Below are 20,888 nucleotides of genomic sequence, written 5' to 3'. Positions count from 1 at the left end.
TGTATGTATCTGATTCTCTTAAGGTAAATGAATTGAAATAAAACTGAGTAAAATGTTATATAGATATACTAAACGAAACTTCAAGTTTTTATAAGAACTACTTATGCAAGCGGAATGTGTGCGCACGTGGAAGCATTTGCCGGATGCCTCATATGGACACAACAGTGATCGGCCGAAGCCGATCACAAAAATGCATTGGATGTGTTAAAAAGGCGTTTTAATTTTTTTTTAGTATGGTCTAGTAAAAGAAAAATCGGTGTGAAAGTTAAAAGCAACGCCTCTATGTTTCACCGCAGGTACATTGTACGTTTTGAAAAATCTTTGGTCCGCCTCAGGTTGCAGACAAAATAGCGTCTTACAAGCAAGTAGACGCTACCCATTCTTTGTTCAACATTCTGTGGTAGAAAATGTGAACCTAAAACAATAATATCCAGTCATTAAAGTGGATTACAAGTCAACATTCAGTGACATTAGTCATCGCACGGATACAAATTGGTATAGTCCACTATTGCATTTTCCCAGTCTGACTAAAGCCAGCCCCGACTAATTCACTTCGTTGTCGAAGTGAATTAGTAGGGGCTGGCTTTAGTCAGACTGGCATTTTCCAAAGGCGGTAATGATATTAACATTACGGTTCATAGCTTCGGCCCTTATTTTCGTTCAGCAACGATGGACCCCTTGAATGAAAGATCATCAATTTTGCTCTCTCTTTTTAAATTTTTGCGGTGTGAACTCAGATTCGTTTTCCGGTCAGATGCGTCTGTATTGAAAAACTCTGAAAAAGGTAAAAGTAGAAAAGTAGGGAATTTCACATATTTTGAAAGGGTGTACATCAAACAATTTCAATTCTTTCCTTCAAATGATAATTCAGTTTTGACACTTGACACCCTCTTTTCTGACATATGTCAAGCATTTTAATTTGCTCCTACCGATTCCAAAAATTGCTGAAGGGATAAACCCAAATGTGATACGTTTTCATAGGTCAAAGGTTGTGTCATGGCTAAAAAAACACCAACGGATATATATAGTAATATATACCATTTTTGAATAAGTTTTATCATTATGTCACAAATGAAATAATTTTATTACTATGCCCTGAAAATTGCTGAATCACACCGGAAACAGTTATATTGCCCTCCCGGAAACAGTTATATTTCACAGGAAATATTTATATTGCCCTCCCTGTACTGTATTATCACCATCGCGTGCAAGAATTCTGCATATTAATTACGTCGGGTTCGAAATTCAACGAGCCAGTTGCTAAGCAAACGTAAACAGATCCGCGAATTTTAAACATGCCAACGTCTGCGGTTTGTTCATCTAAATTCAGATGAGCTCGATAGTTTAATTGATGAAAAAAAATTCGGCAAATACGACAAAAGTGATAAACTCAAGCGTTAGTGTTTTTAAAATTTTTTCCTCTGCCTTGTGAATTAAATGATATGTTGATAACCCGAGTTTGATTTGTTTACAAATGTTATATAACATATATTACATGTCTTCTCGGGCGACAATACCAGAATATTTGTCCCTCGGTGACAGGAAAGCCCTGGAGTGTTATGTCGCCCTCTGCCTTCGGCATCGGGCGACATAACACTCCAGGGCTTTCCTGTCACCTTGGGGCAAATAGTCTGGTATGTCGCCCTCGAAGCCATGTAATATATGTATAATATAGTAATCTTGTTGGTTTTATACAATCAGCAACGATTTGTACTCGCACGTTACATTCCGTAATAAAAGGACATTGTTCCCTAGTTCTGAATGTATTGGAATTAGGTTTTAAATAAAATTATCAGTTAGTTTGTAATGAAAATATGCATATCCGTTGATACATACCATATTTTTATCGTAAAAATCCTAAATATTATTTGAAATTCTTAACTAAACAAATGTTAGATGGCAAGTTTTAGACACTACCTTTATCCTAATATATTTTCATAAAATGCAATTAGATGCATAATGAACGCGCTTAACTTGAGGTGATTACCTATGAATGCCATACATTTTTAGTCTCTCCCCTTATTTTTTTCCCTCATCTGACCTGAAAAATAAATTTTAAATTACAGTACGTCCTATGCTTAATACAATGTGAGTTCAAACCTGAAACACTTTTTTTAATACCGGTAAATGATATGTACACATCCTAATAATATGGGTATAGAAATAAGAAAAATGTTTATTTTGTTATTTTTTCGATTCAAATCATTATAACGTTAGAGATGAAACACATTCATATAATAGGAAAGGGAGGATATGCATGCATCGACCAGGCTCCACCAAAATGTTGATTAAATGCAGATTTGTTCTGAGCCTTTAGAATCCAAAATTAAAATGTCAATGCAAACAACAACCCTACTAAACGCTTACCAGTACTTGCAGAACTTTGATTTTTGCTAAATGGGTCAAATCTAAAAATAGAGGTCAGCGCGACCAGATAAATGGCTGCCTACCTTACGATACGAAGTGTTATACTCCCGAAAAAGATCACAACTCAATTATACATTTGTGGGGTTTTTTTTAAAACTCCCAAAGTATCAAGCTTATAGTTTGTTTAATGCAGGATTACAACGTAGAAAAAGGGCTCAATTTGCAACAAAAGGGGAAAGAAAGGTAATTTTCTAAACCGAAAGTGGGTTTTCAACAACAGTTATTGAATGTGTTATGCAGAATGCAAAGACAGGCCGACAGCTTCTATAGAAAAAGTTATTTGAGCAGGTGAGAATTTTTAATTAAGTTTTGTTCTATATCCAATAAGAGTTTTTTTTTTTAAAATCCGTGTGTTAATATCGTATTTTAGCGTGATCATACACGGAAGTCACAATCGACAGTTCTGTACACGAACAGTGTTTAAAATTGTGTGAGTATAGTGTGTACATGTAAAATATTTGCGTTTAACCGAAAGGTATCACAAACTATTATGGCATAATTTGGCTCTCTTGTCTGACTTGTGCATGTTTTGCAAGTTGTTTATTTCATCAAATTTATGTCAACATGCAAAATAATATAAGTAAATGTAACGTTATGCTATAGATAATTTATGTCATCATGAAACATAACATAGGGCGAATTTGATTGAACGACACGAGTGACTCGAGTTGCCAGAGTTGTCAATAAAACATGTATTTCACGACACTAGTGTTGAACCCGTGTTACACAAGTTTACTCCAACTTTGATGGTGTAAAAGTAGTCCGGGACATATGTCCTGGACATATGTACCGCGATGTCCCAATTTTCTATTTCGCGTCTAACTTATTTTCCAGTTACTTTTTTAAAAACCGTTAATCAGATATCAAATGGCATCTTAATTTAAGTCGATGGTATTCTTTCTGCTTTTTAAAAAACACTAATAAGTTAAAAATCGCCAATTTTCCTTCGTCGAAAGTGTAAATGTAGTCCCGAGAAATCGACTATGTTTTTTTGATTTCCGGTTTTTGTTTTGCCTTTGTATATACATTAAATATACATATTTCTATATGTTTATATACTGTATTTGAATATCAAATATTGTTTTATAATTTAAACATAATTATTAAGTCATTCTCAACCCCTAAGATAATTGTTTACACAATTCTTCGTGGGACATCGCAGTTCACAAGAAACAGAAAAGAAAAAGTAAAACCGAAAACCCAGCAGGGGTAGTATATACAATTCCGTATAACGATTCTGTAAAGGATGTTAGCCAGTATATCATTTATATATCATATACATTTGCCCAGCTCTTGCAACGTGGAGGTTAGAAAAATAGTAAAACATATTTGTTAAGGCAATTAAAAGAAAATAGTAAAACATATTTGATAAGGCAGTTAAAAGCACTAAATCTATTATTTACATGTGTACATTTTACAGACGTTTTATATTATCCAATGGGGACAATTATGAATCTAAAGAAAAATGATATATCGTGATTGAAAATAAAGCGCACAAGAGTTTCAAGATGGCGGAAAACGATGAGCAATTGCGAGTTTGACTTATGAAAATTTGAATTTTGGGGTTTATTAATATTATATAACGTTATCACTCAAAGAGTAGAAATCACTTAAACTTTTATATAACTGATATTTTTCCAGATTTTAAGTAGATCGAGACAAACGGTGAAAAAAAAATTAAAGCATTTTAGCTGATGCTGCATTGGTAGAAATACATGTTAAAGTCTACAGGTAAAACGCGACAATGATATCTCTTAGTTTCCTTTTTAATTAATTCTTAGTTACTTGTCAAATTTCATTAGTGGTTTATACTTGGCCCTGCTCCAGTGCACAGTTGTTCTTATCTAAAGAGTGATGGGGGTTAGTAATGTTGAATTGTAAACAGGACCGGAATTATGCTTTTGTTACATGGGCATGTTTTATATTATTAGTTTACAATACATGTACCGGTATTTGACATTTATGGCTATTTTTTCATCAGTTGAAAATGGCCCAGCTGAAGATGGCAGTACAAACATATACGTAGCTGAAGTGACGGGGAACCTGACGGGGAACCTAGCTGTACAAAATGGGCAACGAACAAGGAAAACGGAAATCGGAAAACAGAGATACATGTAAATCACGGAGATCGGATAGCAAGTAATATTCCTTATCAATATTGTGTCAATAAACACATACTTATCTAATAAGTCCCCTACCGGTTTTCACCGGAGGGGACTATAGCTTTCCTGTGCGTCCGTCAGTCCAACTGTCTGTCTGTCTGTCTGTCCGTCCGTCTGTCTGTCCCACTTCAGTTTTCCACACTTTTTAGCTCACCTGAGCTGAAAGCTCAAGTGAGCTATTCTGATCACTTTTTGTCCGTCGTCCGTCCGTCCGTCCGTCTGTCCGTCCGTCTGTCCGTCTGTCCGTCTGTAAACTTTTCACATTTTGAACTTCTTCTCTAAAACCACTGCGCCAAATTGAACCAATTTTGGCTCAAAGCATTCTTATGGAAAGATGAATATAAATTGCAGAAATGAAAGAAAAATATTCATTGAGAGCGGAGAAAACCTCGAAACTGTAAAAAAGGGGGGGGTGCATTTTAAAAAATCTTCTTCTCAAGAACTACTGATTGAAATTCAATGTAATTTAGCATGAATCATCCTTATGGGAAGAAAAATTTAAATTGCAAAAATGAAATGGTAATTCGGTTCCAAATTTGAGTTATAAACGAAAACGATAACGAAAAAACATACAGGGGGTTTAATCGGTTTATAAGTTCGGGTTCGTTATTCCAGATTCACATTCCATCTCGAAAACGAGGTTCTTTGTTCCAAGCGGCCATTTTCGACGCATTCTGGCAAAAGTTTGAAAAGATTGATTTGTTTGTTGTGGAAAAGTTCACGCGCAAAGGTAATGTTTGAAACTTGCAAGGTATATTGGTGCCGATCATTGTGTGAAGTAAATTGAGGTTGAATATTTCAATGCGTTGACATTTTCATTCGTGACGCGACGGTGGTTTTTAGTTTGTTTATTTTCATTGTGCTTTTGAACTTGGGAAACCATCGCATGTATTTTGGAATTTTTTCCTATTAAAACAAACATAAACTTCGGTAATTCAGGCAGCTGATTGTTTACCTGCGTAAAATGAGCAAAATCTGTTATATCAACAACATGTGAAAAGACGATTCATGCAATTGGTAAATCGGTATAATATCTGGGCAGTGGTGGATATATGCAACGTGTTACGTGAATATGCTAAGCATTTTCTAAAGTCTATTCAGTCTAAGCAGACATCGTTTTCGGTGAAGGGATATACGTTATTATATAGGTGTATGTATGATTTAAAAAATAAATTGTGCTCCGTCTTTGTTATTGTGCATTTTCTCTGTTTTTATTGTTTACAATTTTCTATTTACTATCAATAATTGAATCTCAAGTCTCAAGTTATTAGCAAGATATAGAGCTTTGCTCATAATTCTTTGATTGTACATAGAGCTTAGGCCATGTTTTTGTTTGTTTACATTTTAAATACTGAATAGTAAAAACTAAGTTTAAAAATCTTAAGTTGAATTCATTAAACTGATGTAAACTAAAAACATGACTCAAACCACAGGCACCTGACGTTATACATTTTTCTCATAATAAAAATAAATACTCTTTATCTAATAATGTGCAAGGTAGACCGTACCCATCGCCACCATTTTTATTTCAAACTGTCATATCAGCTGGAAGTTCGGCTTGACTCATCTGGATAATAATTTTGCAATCTTCTCCGTCTCCCGATCGGTCATCCAACATCTAAGCTTACAACTAATTTAACCAAAACGGTGCATTACAGCTGTCATTAATAACAATCACCCCTCAATCTGCATCTACTGCCTCGTATATACGATAAATGTCTAAAGGGTGGGCGGAAGTTGACAACTGTATGTAAATGAGATTTCCCTCCACTGTGTTTTGTTTCAATATTTCAAAATATAACTTGTATGTTGATGGAATTTCAAAATTAACGCCTTTTGAAAATTCACTAGATGTATCGATGCTATATTTGAAAGGGATCACCAAAAAGATGCTGCCATTTTGTCAACTTCCGTCCACTGTTTAGCCTTTTGTCACAAATCTAAGGCAGTAGATGCAGATTGAAGGGCGATTTTTATTAATGACAGGTGTAATATAACGTCAGGTGCCTGTAACTCAAACCTATCAAAATTGTGGGCTCTGTATTATAAACAGGGTTTTCCAACGGAAAAATTCGGTTATTAAAATGGTGAAGCGGGCAGGTGGGCAAGCGGCTGCCAAAAGGGTACCCTCATTGTACGGATAACTCCTCCTACAGTTGTCAAGATAGGAAGTTGTTCTTTTGCAGATCAATTGTACATATATTAGAGGTGTGCATATTGCTAGGATTTTGATTACTGATAATTTATCAAAAAAATAACAGCTTTTGAACTTAGTCATTTTTTGGCAAAATATTGCATTTAGGGTACCCTCATTGTACGGATAAGTCCTCCAACAGTTTTTAAGATAGGAAGTTGTTCTTTTGCAGATCAATTGTACATATATCAGAGGTGTGCATATTGGTAGGATTCTGATTTCTGATTATTTATATGAAAAAAAATACCAGCTTTTGAACTTAGTCTTTTTTGGCAAAATATTGCATATAGGGTACTCCATTTCACTGGAACGGGTTGACATGGATTATGGATACAGTTCACATAAAAGAAAACCTGGTTTGCTGTCACACGACATTGACAGCTTTTCACTTGTTCTTATGATTCTATGACTGATGGTGAAATTTTGGTTGATCATTAGAAATGTCTTGCCAAGCATTAAATACTTGTAATGTGCAGAAAAATAACACAGATGATATGTTACAGATAAATACTGTTTAGGACCCTTCTAACCCAAAGAATTATCTGAAATCTACAACAATTTTGACAGTAATTTCTGATTTTCAGTTTTGAATTAACCGTTCGCCCAACCACCTGAGAATGAGATGCATAACTTTTGGCACGGGCGAACAAATTTGTTAGTACGAGCACCCGACTGGACGTGGATATTTTTTGAGCCATTTGTTTATAATACCGGGATCGGGGTTTAAAATTTTTTAAACTAATTCTTGTCACTCTATCGCTTTCCTTTTATGGTCAATTAACAAGTAAACAGTCAATAAAAGCATTTAATTCACGTACACAATGCATGACTTGTAATCATGATGGCGAAGTAGAGTCCCCATTTATGCTCGGAATAATATAGGGTAATCTCGTCGAGGCTGAAACATTTTGACGCAGGTACGTCTCTTCCGAATCACAGATTAGTGCGACATAGTGGTTTTGTAAAATTTGCCCCAACTTTGGCTGGTTGTTACGAAAGAAATACGCTGAATTACATCGACCGCCTGCTTCAACTTTTTACTTCGAACATTGTTCAGTTCCCTATCAACATAAAATGTTGGTTTTCTGGTTCTGGTTAAATGGTTCAAATCTTATTTTAAGTTTTGTTCCTATAGAAATTCAGCTGCACATGTGGTTTTTCCATTATGAAGTGTTTCATATTAATGCGATAATTGTTTATTGTTATATGTTACAATGCTAAATGAGACTTCATTAAAACATGCCTGAAATGGCCAGTATTTGAGCAGCGGCACACATAAAAATAAAGAAGACTTGAAATTATGAAAACTGTTCTATTTTAGGAACTTGCATATTCATATCTATCTTTCAGTAAAATATCGTCCATTTTTGGCAATTAATGTACCTAGTTCTTTCACAACATTTAGTTTTAAAAAAATATGTTTGAATTTTTGGAAAGCTATATGATATGAACTTGTTTATTTTTCAATTCATATCCACATGCATTACACCTTCAAAAATGCTTTAGAGTTCCAGTTAAGGTCATATATACTCTTATAGATTCTGAACAGATGTATTTCAAAAATTTCGCTGAGATTAGAGGAGGAAAACAGAACGACAAGTTTATGATGGAACAAAATCTGAGCAGATTTTTGAATGGTTTACATGCAAATAAAAAAAAAAACAAATGTCAATTTTTTTCTCCAAGCTGGTTAAAATTTAACAGAGTTGACAACTTGTACTAGCTGTCAGCCCCGAGTGTCTAGTTAATTTTTTGACGAGTTTGAAACACTGGTAATTTGCAAAAAAAATATAAACGATGTCTTTTGAACAGTTTCTTTAGTTCTGACACATTTTAATTATGATATCTAAAGTATCATTGTTCTTAAGAAAATATTGCAATGGAAAATCATCTTAGTTTGTAGCCATTTGTTTTTTGTTTTTTTAATAAAGATGAAAATAATTGGTGGTCCTAAGTACATTAGAGTAATTACTAACATGCTTGTCAATACATTATAGAGCTCTTTAACATATCATGTGACAATATTTTTCCCACTCCAGTGTATTTATCGATCAAGTGAGTTAGGTTACAAAAAGTCACAGAAGTTCATGCCAGGTAAACAACAATCATTTATAATGGTTGGGACCATTTGAATTATTGGCAATATGTGAGGTTGATTAGATCTTAACCTTGGGGTCATTCCCACCCCCAAGAAATAAGAATTGACCAAATATCTTGAAAATGGTTGAGGTCCTTACCCCTAAACTTTATATTTTCTTGTTTTTTGCGTCAAGAGGCATCAAATGGCATGCAAGTCATGGGCCCCGGGATAGTCCTGACCCCCCTCAAACAGGAAGTGCCCAAATATCTTGAAAATAGTTGAGATCACCTATCCTAAACCACATGTATTCTTGATCCTTATGTTTATTGGCAGCAAATGGTATGCAGGTCATGGGCCGCGGGGTAGGTCCTGACTTGTCCTTTAAAAGGAAGTGCTCCAGTATCTTAAAAACTGTTAAGATCCCCACCCCTGAATCATATATATATTCTTGTTCCTTGTGTTATGGGGCAACAAATGTTATGTAGGTCATTGGCCTTGGGGGTGGTCATGACTCTCTTTGAACAGGAAGTGCCCAAATATCTTTAAAACTGTAGAGATCCCTACCCCTAAACCATATATATTCTTGATCCTTGTGTTAAGGGGCATTAAATAGTATGTAGGTCATGGGCCAGGGGTTAGTCCTGACCCCCCTGGAACAGGAAGTTCCCAAATATTTTTAAAGCGATTGAGATTCCCACCCCTAAACCATATATATTCTTGATCCTTGTGTTAAGGGGCATCAAATGGTCTATGTAGGTCATGGGCCAGGGGCAGTCCAGACCCCCCCTCAAACAGTATGTGCCCAAATATGTTGAAAAGGGTTGAGAACCCCAACCCTTAACCATGTATATTCTTGTTCCTTAGGTCATGTCGGTTCACCTGATAAACAGTAAATGACCCCTCATGAACCTCATAAATTTTCACAAAAAGAAATATTCAAGTATTAACTTTTTTTGTCTCTAAAGTTTGACCCATGTTGGTCATCCCTACCCCCAATAATAGCCTTGTTCGTTTAGGAGACTTTATAACCCCTCAAATTATAATTACATCTGGTATAATTTATTTTCACAGTTCAAACCCTTTACTATAAAATGGTCTTTGCATGACATTTCATGATCTTTATATATAAGGGTATTTTTTGTAGATGCCACGGCGGAAGTATTGGAGGATGAACAGGAAAGAGTTACAGACTGACATGACTGAGGAGACTGGCCTCGTTAAAAACAGTAAAACAATTTCTGACCTGGACTTGACTGAGGAGACTGGCCTCGTTAAAAACAGTAAAACAATTTCTGACATTAAAATGACTGAGGAGACTGGCCTCGTGAAAAACAGTAAAACCAATGTTGACCCTGAGGAGCCTGGCCTCAGGTTAAAAAAAAAACAGGAAAATAAAAAAACTTGTCAAATGAATTTGGACACTGAACTGGAAATGAATTTGCACAATGAACTTGAAATGAATTTGCACAATGAACTTGAAATGAATTTGCTCAATGAACTTTGTGAAATTAATTTGTGTCAAAAGTCTGCTGAAATGAATTTGCAAAACAATGTGCAAAAAAATCTTACAAACAATGACTCTCTGACTAAAACTATTCAAAATCATTTGCAACCTCGTGAAGATAACATGGTTTATCAAAGGAAATAAGTTTTTGGGTCATTTCATCAAGGAGATACAAGATTTTCATCATTTTCAAGGGGCAGTCAATGTACTTGCAATGCACTTACTATGTTGATCAAATGTTATGAAGGATTCTCATTCACAACTGAATTTTTAGATAGCACTTTAATAGCAGGAGACCAGGTGTATACAACAGTGGTCAAAAGTTTAATGCAAAAACAAATCTTTCATAACAAACTTCTCAACTTTGATGAATTACCAAGTAACTTAACTTTGGGAGAAAATCATCATGTCATTCACAAATTTGATACCATTTGGGGATTAGTTGTCTCAGGAGATCAAAATAGCCCTGTGAAATCATTGCATCAAGCATTAGATGAGGCATTCCAGATTTCTAGATATTTGCTAATTATGATAGGAGCAATTTGTTCGGGTGTATACAAAATGTCAAACACTGAATATTATTTCTTCGATTCTCATTCACATGACAATGACGGCATGTCTGCATGTGAGGGCAAATCTGTGTTGGTAATGAACAAGGGTCTTGATGATTTGGTGACATATTTGTACAACATGTACAACAGCATGCATATTGATTTTTCTATGCAGTTTGAAATCTTACCAATCTCAATTAGCACTTTGCATCACAGTTTTCCAGAGAGAGACCCATTGCAGAAAAAATTCTACAAAATGGATGATACCCCATCTATTACAAATGGTGAGAAGCAATGCAGAAAACGCTATATGAGAGAATACATGTCAAGAAAGAGAAAGAATGCACAATTTAAAACTGAAGAAAGATGCAAAGATGCTCTTGCCAAAAAATTGAAACGACAAAATCCTGAAGTGTTAGAGAATGAAAGGAAAAAGAACAAAACTGGAAGAAAATTGAAACGGCAATGTATTAATGTTCAGGTGAAGGAAAGAGAGATGGACAAAATTGCAAGAAAAGTTAAAAGACAAAATCCTGAAGCGTTAGAGAAAGAAAGAACACAAAATACAGCTGGAAGAAAATTGAAGCGACAATGTATTGATGTTCAAGACAAGGAAAGAGAGATGGACAAAATTGCAAGGAAACTGAAAAGAAAAAATCCTGAAGTGTTAGAAAAGGAAAGAACACAAAATACAGCTGGAAGAAAATTTAAAAGACAATGTATCGATGTTAAAGAAAAGGAAAGAATACAAAATACAGCTGGAAGAAAATTGAAACGACAGTGTATTGATGTTCAAGACAAGGAAAGAGAGATGGACAAAATTGCAAGGAAACTGAAAAGACAAAATCCTCAAGTGTTAAAAAAGGAAAGAACACAAAATACAGCTGGAAGAAAATTGAAACGACAGTGTATCGATGTTAAAGAAAAGGAAAGAACACAAAATACAGCTGTAAGAAAATTGAAACGACAGTGTATCAATGTTAAAGAAAAGGAAAGAACACAAAATACAACTGGAAGAAAATTGAAACGACAAAACATTAATGTAAGAAATAAGGAGAATGAACGAGAGACAAAAGCCAGAAAATTGAAGAGAAATAACCCAATTGTCCTTGAGCAAGAAAGATTGAAAAAGCAAGCTAAACGAAGTATCATTTCATATCATGAAAATGAAATATTATTATTATATAATAGGGAACAGAAACAGAAAAAGAGAACAGATGTTGAATACTGTAACAAAGTAAATGAACGTCAAAGACAGCTTAGGTTTGGAGCAGGTATAGATGACTGTATCAAAAATTTTCATGAACAGATTAGACATGGTCCCATTTTTGTATGTTCTTGTTGTCAGCAAACGTGGTTTAAAGAAAGTGTATTAAAAGTGGAGAACACAAAACTGGATGAAAGAATTAAAAACAAATACTTGACTAGTACTCTTTCTGTTCAAGATAAGGAGTGGATTTGCAATACTTGCTATTCATCGTTAAAAGAAAACAAAACTCCAAAGTTGTCTGTTTTTAATGGTATGACATGGCCACAAAAACCAATGGAATTAGATTTGTTCCCTTTAGAGGAAAGGCTTGTGTCTTTGAGAATTCCTTTCATGCAAATTAGAGAGTTACCAAGAGGTGGACAATATTCTGCCAGAGGAAATGTTGTGAATGTCCCAGTTGATATTCAGCCTACAATAAATAGCTTACCTAGAAAATTAGATGAAAATGTCACAATTCCCGTAAAATTGAAGAAAAAATTATCGTATCAAAAATGCGATTATCATGAAAATGTACGACCAGCAAAAGTACTGATAGCACTGCATTGGCTTATGAACCATAGTGAATTCTACAAGAACGCAAATATCAATGTTGATGACAACTGGTTTCAAGAAGTCACAACCTCGGCAAACGAAATTGTGCAAGAATTGGTTCAGACACAGTCAAGAAGGGACCAAAATACTGATTGTCTGGAGTCTGATAACGATGAATTTTGTGAAGTAGATGGAATTGGTAGAGATGGAAATTGTGATACGTTGCTAGATGATGCATCACGAGACATGAATCAGGTTTACACATTTGCCCCTGGTGAAGGACAACGTCCACTAAGCTTATATCAAGATCAGGCTGCTGAATATTTATCATTTCCTACAATCTTTTGTGGAAGGAAAAGATTAAATGATGAAGAAAGAGAACTGCGTGTTTCATATGCAGACATAGCTAAGTGGGAATTGAGAAGTTTTGATAGACGTGCAGCACAGTCTGTTCCAAACTTGTTTTTTAAGTTGAAAAAAATACAAATGAAGCAAGTTACTGACAAATGCAATTTAGCTTTGAGGAAATGTAAAACTAAGGGGAAAACATTCACAGCAACCGATGTGCAAAATCCTACACATGTCGATAGTCTTGTTAGACACAATGAGGGTTATTTTATCTTTAGACAGTTACGAAATTCACCTGCATATCTTGAAACTCGGAAAAAAGATGTATTTGCCATGATCAGACAGTTAGGTTTACCAACATGGTTCATGTCTCTGTCTGCTGCTGATACAAGATGGACTGATCTAATCAGAGCACTGGGCATTTTAAACAATGTAAAAGAATATACAGATGAAGAAATTGACAATATGTCATGGTTTCAAAAATCAAAAATGGTACAGAAAGATCCAATTACATGCACCAGATATTTTGACCATAGGTTTCGGGTGTTCCTGAATTCTGTTTTGAAAAGTGACCATCATCCAATCGGCAAAGTGAAAGACTATTTTTATAGAATTGAATTTCAACAGAGAGGATCACCCCATGTCCATATGGTTGTCTGGATTGAAAATGCCCCAAAATATCAAGAAAATGAAGAAAAAGAGATTTTGGATTTTGTAGATAATTACTTGAAATGTGAAAAGAATGAAGGTGATGACTTGACAGAATTACAAGTACATAAACATTCTCAAACATGCAAAAAGGGAGGAAAAGATGTATGCAGATTTGGCTTTCCACTACCTCCTTTAGAAAAGTCTATGATTCTAGAACCTTTAGATGCTGATGTTGACAAGTACAGGAAAATGTACGATAAAATTCAGAAAAAGTTGAATGATATGTCGAAAAATGGCTGTGATTTATCATACAAGGAACTCCTAGATTCAGTCTTAGAAATATCTGAGGAAGATTACATCAAATGCATTAGGAGTTCATTGAGAGGTCCAAAGGTTTTTCTAAAAAGAAAGCCATGCGATATGAGAGTAAATTCTTACAACATTGTTGTTCTAGATGCTTGGAAAGCAAACATTGACATGCAATTTATCTTGGATCCATATGCCTGTGCAATGTATATTGTTTCATATATTAGTAAATCTCAAAGAGGAATGAGTGATTTACTGAACAGAGCTGCAAAAGAAGCTAGAGATGGAAATCTTGACATAAAAAGACAAGTGCGTCATATTGGAAACCATTTCCTCAATAGCGTGGAAGTTGGAGCACAAGAAGCTGCATATTTAGTGTTGCAAATGCCTCTAACAAAAGCATCAAGAGATGTTGTTTTCATCAACACAAGTCCCTCTGATGATAGAGTAATTCTCATCAAAACAGATGCTGAACTGGAAAAGTTGACACCAAATTCTACAGATGTTGAATGCAGTAATGTCATTAAAAGATACGCAAAACGACCTAAACAACTTGAAAACTGGTGTTTAGCTGACTATGTATCTCAACTTGATGTAGTGTTTCCAAAAGAAAGTGAAGAAACATTCGATCAAACAGAAATAAATGATGATGAAAATGATGAGTCAGATGATGACTTTAATGAGAGTGATACACTTGTTACTCTAAAGAATGGCATTATCATCAGACGTCGCAAAGTACCTAGAGTGATTAGATATGTCCGGTTCAATCTAAAAACAGACCCTGAAAATTACTATAGAGAAAGGTTAATGTTGTTTTTGCCCTGGAGAGATGAATCAGTTGATCTGTTGTCTGGAACTGACACTTTTGAAAATTCATTTAGTCTTAGAAAGTCTTTTTTGGCTCATAAAATCAAGCAATATGAGTTTAATGCTGAAATGCTAGATGCAGCATTACAGATAGCAAATGATGAATTAACAGATGCTTTTGATGAATTAGCACCTAATACTCAGCAAACAGAGGCAGAAGATGAAGCTGAAGGATCTTTTGAATCAGAAAAGTATGTCCAGTTTAACCCTGAGAGACCAGTTGAACAAAGAATATATGATATTGGAGCAGATGTTGGTATCCCATCAAGACAAATTACAGAGGAAAGTTCTGTGAGACTGCCAGAGGATCAATATTTGAAATTGGTGGAAAGTTTAAATGTGAAGCAAAGGGAATTTTTCAATCATGTCATGCAATGGGTCAAAATGGAAAAAGAGCCAATGTATTCTTTTTTATCTGGAGGTGCTGGTGTTGGCAAATCTGTTTTGATAAGAGCACTTTATCAAGCTTTGCACCGATATCTATGTTCAACTGAAGGTGAAAACCCAGATGATGTTAGAATACTTCTTTGTGCGTACACAGGAAAAGCAGCATATAACATTGGAGGGTCAACCATAGCGTCCGCTTTTCATCAAAAAATTAATCAAAGCCAACAAAGTTTACACTGCGATGAATTGAATACTTTTCGTACCAAATACAGAAACCTGAAAATAATCATAATTGATGAAATATCAATGGTAGGCAATAGGTCTTTGGCTCTGATTGACAGTCGTTTGCAACTTCTTACAGGCATCAAAAAGCCATTTGGTGGTATTAGTATCTTAGCAGTTGGTGATTTTTTTCAACTCAAACCTGTGATGGACAGCTGGATCTTTCAGGATTTAAAATGTAATGCCCAAGCTCTTGCAAGCAATCTGTGGAGGGAACACTTTTGTGTATTTGAATTGGATGAAATAATGAGACAAAAAGATGATATTGAATTTGCCCAACTGCTTAATCGCCTTCGTTATAATGAATTAACACCAGAAGACAAGAATGTAATTCAGAGATGCATGATAACAGAAACAAATGAAAATTATCCAAACCATGCTCCACATCTCTTTACTCAGAACTCTAAAGTAGATGCATACAACAATCAGTTGATTGAGAGACTTGAAGGAGAAAAGGTCATGGTGAAATCAGTTGATACTGTTATCAAAGATTACTCAAAGGAAGTGAAACAAAAGCTTCTCAGGTCTTTAGTAAATGAGGATGATGTTAGCAAAACTGCCAATTTAATGCAAATATTGATTCTTGCTGTGGGGATGATTTACGATATCTCGGTCAATGTTGATGTCTCTGATGGGCTTACTAATGGGTCATCATGTAAAGTTCAACTGATTGAAAGCAAAATGGAAGGCATATCAAGACCAAGCATAGTTTGGGTCAATTTTTTTGATTCTGCTGTTGGAAAGTCAAATCGCAAAAAATACAAGCATTTGTTTCATGATGGAATAAATGATGACTGGACACCTATTTTTGAAGTTCAGCGGTCTTTTGTATTGAATCATAATACTTTTCAGAGAATTCAGTTTCCATTGCGACCAGCTGCAGGAAAGACAGTTCATAAAGCTCAAGGGTGCACTGTTGATGAAATTGTAATTGACTTGTCTCAAACTAAAATTAGGAAAACTCCACACATTCACTATGTTGCTCTAAGTCGAGTACGGTCAGTAGATAATCTACACATCCTTAACTTCAATGAGCAGGCATTAGCTATGGATGAAAAAGTGCTTGAGGAAATGGAAAGAATGAAAACTGAGGTGCCATTGCATCTTTGTTATGTTCCAATGTATCAAATCAATTCTAATTGTTTTAAAGTTGCTTTCAACAATTGTAGATCACTTCATAAGCACTTTTCACAAGTAAAAAGAGAGCCAAATATTCTAGCATCAGATGTAGTTGGTTTCTCCGAGACAAGACTATGCAGTGCAGATGAAGACAATTTTCAACTACACGGCTACACAGCAATATTTAATCATGAGGTTTCATGTCACTTGAATAGACGTCCACATCATGGAACAGCACTGTATGTTAAAAATGACTACAAGATAACGTATATCTCAAAGTTTAACAATGGTTCCTTGGAGTTCATCACTGCAAATGTACATTTAAGCCAAAGTAGAGATGTACAAGTTATCGTACTTTATAAATACCCATCATGTTCTTTGGAAAATTTCAAGCAACATGTAAACACACATCTTAAGCCTTTGACTGAACACCAGAAGGACTTGGTACTTTTAGGGGATTTCAATTTCGATTTGCTTGCTGGGCATATTGACTTTTTAACATTTTTTGAAAAATGCTTTAAATGTAAACAAATTGTAACAAAGGCTACACATAATACCGGTTCTCAGCTGGACCTGATTTTTACAAACATAGCCCCATGTGCAACAGATGTGATTGAAGCATACTGGTCTGATCATAAAATGATATACTGCGCTTTTGAATGAAATAATTGTGTTTTAAAGAGAATGGGGCACCAAAGTAAAAACTCATCAGAGGGAGCTGTAAAAATAATGCCCCCTCCCTCATCCCATTTGTCACCTTTAAAAGGTGACAAATGGTCTTTTAATTAATATATAGGTATTGTAAGACACCAACTATTTGCTTTTGGCAGTGTCATAGATTCAGTGGTTCAAGGGGGATGGGGATTAAAATCATTAATTGAGCATTTGATTTGTAACAATTCCACTGTTTTCTGAATGTAGAGAATTTGTTAAATCGGTTCTCAATTTTTAATTTCTAGCCCAAATTTACACAGATATCATCTTCTTCACTGATGTTGTTTTCATCAATTCTACTCCTCCTCCCACCTAAAACATGACTATGCCAATATTTTTAAATTCATACATTATATTGTACTATGTCTATATATACATATATTGAACCAAAAAATGCCTATGTCTTATATTCAAAGCTACTGTACAGTGAACATGTGTAAATTTGTGTATTTCTTCAATATTCTAAGATAATATTAATTTGCAGACTTGCATCAATAAGAGGAAAGACACTGATTGAAAATAGTTAAATTTAATCCTTCTCCAAGCCATGAAGGTGCATAAAACCGGTGCTTATACTCACTTTCCAAGGTGCTAAGCAGATTACAGTCACCGACTCCCCATGGATAGAACACCAGTCTATCACAGCTTAATTCCCAGCTTACTGCTCGTACCCAATTTCAGCTGGGTGGACTGAGACAAAGATCGATAAAGTACCTTGTGTAAGGGACAACAAAACATCAAGTGACCACAGCTGATTTTAACCAGCAACCTTTGGGTTACTGGCCTAACGCCAATGACCACTGGCCATGTGCTCCATAAATGAACTACATGCGAGTTAATTGTGAATTGCAGTTCTGGAAGTCATGTAAACAACTTCAATACTGTGCACAAGCCACATTAAAAATTGAATCTTTCCTTCATATTAAAGCAAAACAGAATGTGGCAATATCTGAAGAAGAGAAGAGAAGAGAGTAAATAAAAAAACTGATTAATCATGCACCTGCACTTATTTGTTCCTAAAAAGAATTGTATACTGATGCTTTATTTATATATTTTTTGTTGTATTTTCATAATAACTTGATAGAAGTTTAATTGTACTCATATATTTATACAGTCTATACTAGATTATATATGTCACATCAAAATTGTTTGCATCTCATATGAATAATTACACCCTATATTCTAGAAAAACTATTTTTCAAATATGTCTTTGAATTTAATATTATTTCATTATTATCTTTATAGCTGTTATCAATGACTTCATTCAATAATATCGTATTATATCAAGCAAAAGTTGGTGTCTTACAATACAATAAATGTATGTGAATCTGTATTCATTTTTTAAAATTCTTTAATATTTATTTCTACGGACAATACACACACAATATGTACGAATCCTTCATGTGAGTGCATGTTATATGTATATTAAATCATGTTAATACATGTACGATGTTAGTCGAAAATATTGGAGCAAAAAAAGAAGACATCTTTTCTGTAATGACAACTTCCTTCTCTTTTTTGATTTGAACTGGTCCTTTATGGATTTCTTATATTACTTAAGGCCAAATCATTTTTATGTAAACTATATAACTACCCAGGTAATATGATTTTTATAATGAAAATTATATATATTTTACTAATGCAATGTTATTAATTTACTTGAATGCATGTATTTCTCTTATAAATACAAAAGCACCTGTATTTAAAGAAACTTGGCTCCAATCGTTCAAAAATGACAGGTAAGTATAAAGAAAGGAGGTCACTGGCCAGCCTGTAGCGGGCGGTAAACCTGCCTTTTCTAATAAATTCATATCTATGGACAGAGTTATAAACAATATGGCATACATGTATAAAGAAAAAACAAAAGAAATATTGCATACTGGTTGCTTATTTGATGCAGTGTACTCTTAATGTACACTTTATAGAAAATCTCATTTAAAGAAATTAAAAAATGAGAAATACATGTACATTGCATTAAAAGTGAATTTAATTTCAAACAAATATTCATCTAAGTTTTATTTAATTTTTCAAAATCATTCACACACACTCAACGCTTATATACTCAACTATAGTATTATTTCATATGGTTGTGCATGCATTTATATGCAAATATATAATATGATTGAAATATTATTTGTATCATATAGAACAGAAAAGATGTCTTCATCTTGTATGGTTATATTGAACTTGTCATAAATGTGTCATAAATTTTATTGTTTTTGATAATGCTCATTTTAAAGTATAAAGTGCATTAAATTATTTTTTACAATTGCTTGAACAATCACACTCAAATGACAAAATTATCATAAAACTCGTATTTTCAAATCATTCTTTATCTTATCATTTTCTGTTTCATTACAGTTAAGTAAATGACACAAGAATAATTATGTTACTAGTTTTTGTATAAAATTCTATCGACAAATAATTTTCATTTAATTACCGTATGTCTTGTGAATCAATACTGTTCATAACCTTTCTATTTTCGCTTTTTCGAAGAAAGGTTATGAAAAAACAGTGAAACTTCTAAATTAATTTATTTAAACTTTGTGTATATATATGACTAACTTAATTATATATTCATGTATATATTTGGTTTTAAAGTATGATTTATTGTATTTTCTCATCATTATATTCATTTAATTTAATGTACAATATGCATAACTATATAACACTTAGAAACTACATGTTTACATTTACAGTATATTTGTAAAATTTGATATAGATAATGTATTACCAGTAACTAGGTTTTTTTTTAATGTGTGTGCATAAAAATTATTCCCGAGGTTCTTTTAATATTACCAGAAATGTTTGTTTCTAAATAAAATTGCTTTCTAAAATGAAATATGTCTCATGTTGATATATTATACCAGTAATTGTATTCATTGTAGATATGTTAAATCATGCCATTGTGATTGAAACATATTTCAACAGGTTTCTTATTTTTAAGGGTTCACATCAAAGAGAATGTTGCCAATTTTAAAATCCAATTTAGCCAAAATGCATATGAAAGCTTCTCTGTTCATTTCAAATTCTGGGATATATCAAGTCGGCGTATAAATGAAGCTAGATTTTTAACAGACACAATTTAGATTACAGATTATCTAATAGGATTTTGCACGTACTTCTTGTCATAACTTAATCTTGGAAATAAAGAAAGGTTGCATGAAATAACATGTACTATCATATGACGTGATGAAGGGCCTGGAGCCTTAATGGTTCTTGTACGTTTAAATGGTTAACCACTTTTTATATATAAAACTGGATATGTATTGCATGATCTCTTATATGAAAATCAATGAACTGGAATATTGGCATCCTCTAATTGTGTAGATTCAACTTGTTCAAATTATGACTACAGGTAATAAGGTCGGCCCACAATAAGTGCTAAATTTCAAACTAATATACATTTTAGCAGTTGCATGAAAATTTTATCTTTAAAGAACCATGCATTACTCTTCAAATGTGTGCAAAAAAAAACCTGCTGGAATTAACATA

General features: G+C 34.0%; 1 long non-coding RNA gene across 3 annotated transcripts in view; it reads left to right on the top strand.

Annotated features, from left to right (window-relative positions):
- The first annotated feature begins 2,426 nt into the window (after positions 1–2,426).
- The window catches only part of LOC105347087 (uncharacterized), a 36,338-nt gene continuing 17,876 nt past the window's right edge, over positions 2,427–20,888 (top strand). Inside the window, exons 1-2 of one of the 3 annotated variants that reach the window (XR_010709611.1) lie at positions 2,427–2,610; positions 4,409–4,566. This is a non-coding gene — a long non-coding RNA (uncharacterized lncRNA). Of the gene's footprint in view, positions 2,716–2,838; positions 2,858–4,408; positions 4,567–20,888 lie in introns of those variants that run through there. The other 2 variants (XR_010709610.1, XR_010709612.1) reach the window with 2 other exon arrangements.

The sequence above is a fragment of the Magallana gigas genome, chromosome 9, assembly GCF_963853765.1.
Source record: "Magallana gigas chromosome 9, xbMagGiga1.1, whole genome shotgun sequence".
NCBI lineage: Eukaryota > Metazoa > Mollusca > Bivalvia > Ostreida > Ostreidae > Magallana > Magallana gigas.
The sequence above is the reverse complement of the archived record's forward strand: the minus strand, read 5'-3'. Positions and strand labels throughout refer to the sequence as shown.